Below are 2,773 nucleotides of genomic sequence, written 5' to 3' on the forward strand. Positions count from 1 at the left end.
GTGGATGGGGATGGTGGTCTATTGTAGTTAAATTATCTAGTTTTGCAAATTTTCCAAAAATGCATGATCAAATGAACATATTGCTAGGATCCTCCCAGGGCCTTTGAAGGGCTCTGTGCAAATAAGGTAACTTGCAACCTAAGTGTCACTTGCCTCAAGGTAATTCTGCTTCTGCACAGGCCAAGTAAGTGTTTGACAAGAGCAGGGTTTCTTTTCTTTTTCTTTTTTTTTAGGACAGGTTTTCTGATTCTATGTCTAGTACTGTTTTCTATCATCCAGGACATAATGCATTTCCCCAGAAAGTTTTGACAAGGTTCTACTCAAAAGCTGTTTTACAAAATGGTTCATTGATGGAAGGAAAGAGTTTCAGATTGTAGCTGGCCTTGGGTAGGACTGTGAGATAGACAGGTTACCCCTTAGAACCTCACCTTTTCCTTTTGGGAGTTCTTCACCTTGCCTCCTTGAAGGTGCCACATCCCAAACTGTCAAAAACGCTTCAGTGCTCTTCACCCTCCTTTTATCAAAATCTATTCTCGGTTGTTAACAAAAAATCAGATAAGCCAATTCACATTGACATACAAATAGCTGCTAAAAGCTTAATGAATTACCTACAGATGGGGACCTAGGGGGGTACTTACTAACTGCTAGGAGATAATCCTTTAATTCAATAACCCCAAATCACTAATGGTAGCAATTTAGACATCACTAGTAAACTAGTACAAAATTATTTTTGGTTGGAAGGGAGCCAGGAATCCTTAAAGTCATTCCATGGAAGTAGATGACTGCTTCTTGGGCCAAATAGCACCAATATTAAAAATAAATTGAAGTAAAATAAACTTGTTGGGCCCCCAGCTTTCTCCTTAAGTTGTAATTCCTTCTCTACCATTCCTTTTACCACCAAACTTCATGATAGAGGAGACAGTAGCCTACATTCTTTGCCACCATTTTTTCACTAGATACTTACTCCTTAACCTCTTGCAGTCTGGCTTTTACTTGCATGGCTCCATCAATACTATCCCCTCAAAGGTCACTCTACTCGGTCCTCAACTATTCAGCCTGTTATCTTCAACACTGTTGAACATCCCTTCTTTCTAAACAGGGCCAAGATTAGGTTGAGGCAAGTAAGGAAGGTGCCTAAGTTACAAAATTTAAGGAGGTTTGTCCCTCTCTCTCTCTCTTTCCCCCTCTCCTCACCCCTTCAGAGTTCTACAAGTTCAGGATTGGCATTTGAGAATACCTCTGAAATTTTGCACCACAAATGCCTTGGCTCCCTTACACAAGTCCCAAGCCCTGTTTCTGAAACAAAACTGAGCTTCTCACCATATTCACAGCATGACCTGTAATTTGCGGCCTTCTTGCCTTTGCTCATGCTGCAGGTATAAATGGACCTCCATGCTTTGTGCCTCTCCTGCACTCCTTCCCATCTTCTTCGGATAACAGCACCCTTAGGAAACTGCTCCTTTAATACAATGTGTTTCTGGTGGGGCTGGCCAATGCAGGGCCTCCCTTCCCAACTCACAGCAGGGTATAACCACCAAGCTGGGCCAGTCCTTTCCAAAATTTCTAAATTGGAAGCTGAGGAGTAACTCTCTCTTTACTCTTGGATTGAGAGGGGTAAGAATATGATGCCAAAGTTACTGGCAGTAATAACACCTGTTACAAGAAGGAACCTGTTAGAAGAAGGAGAAGAGGCAGGATGGAGGAAGGAGAGACAGAAAAGGGTAATGCTGATAAAGTCTTTGTATGCTATTGACACTAAATATAACTCCAGTCTTATCTATTCTGGTTTTGGTTACAGGAATGAATATAGTACCCTCCTACTTTTTCTTTCTTGTTTAAGCTACTTGGAGTTTCTGTCACTTGAAAACAAGAGTGCTAAGATATAACATAGAATGTTCTTCCTTTTCCATCATCCCATCTCCATAGGTACATAGACTCAACTTTCATGACTCAGCTCAAAGTTTATTTTCCTCCCAAAGCCTTCCTTAATCCATAGAATTGAACTAATCTCTCCCTTCTCTGAAATGCTGTGGCATTTTATACATCTCTCATAATTATTTAGCTTTGTGTCTTGTATCTTACTATACTACATGTTCTTCCAGGGCAAGATCCATAATCTTTGTAATCCTCTAAGACCTGAGTGCAGGATCTTTGACACAGCAAGCAAATCAATAGATTTTTGCTGAATGAATGAATGAATCAAATGGATGAATGAAAATAACTAAAGGATACCTGGAATCTTGTTGTTTAATTTCAAGAGATTTAGTCTGAATAATCTGAAGTTCTTTATTTTTTTTAAAGATTTATTTATTTATTTGAGAGAGAGAGAGCTCATGAACAAGAGTGGGGAGAGGGGCAGAGGGAAAGAATCTCAAGCAGACTCTGTGCTGAGCACAGAGCCAATTTGGGGCTTGATCCCATGACACTGAGATCACTACCCTAGCAGAAATCAAGAGTCAGACACCTAACCAACTGAGCCATCCAGGCACCCCTAAAGTTCTTTGAAAAGGGACCTTTTTCTTCTAAGAGAAAAATAAAAGAAGGAATGGCCCACTGATTGCTAGAGAAAATGATGATTGTTAAAGAGTGCCAGAGTTCTTTAAAACATGGGAAATGAGGGGCTCTTGGGTGGGTCAGTTAGTTAAACGACTGCCTTCGGCTGGGGTCATGATCCTGGAGTCCTGGGATCGAGTCCCGCATTGGGGTCCCTGCTCGGCAGGGAGTCTGCTTCTCCCTCTGACCCTCTCCCCTCGCATGCTGTTTCTCTCTCTCT

This window comes from Callorhinus ursinus, unplaced genomic scaffold, assembly GCF_003265705.2.
Source record: "Callorhinus ursinus isolate GAN/ISIS: 27379988/994484 unplaced genomic scaffold, GSC_fseal_2.0 scaffold8, whole genome shotgun sequence".
Classification (NCBI taxonomy): Eukaryota; Metazoa; Chordata; class Mammalia; order Carnivora; family Otariidae; genus Callorhinus; species Callorhinus ursinus.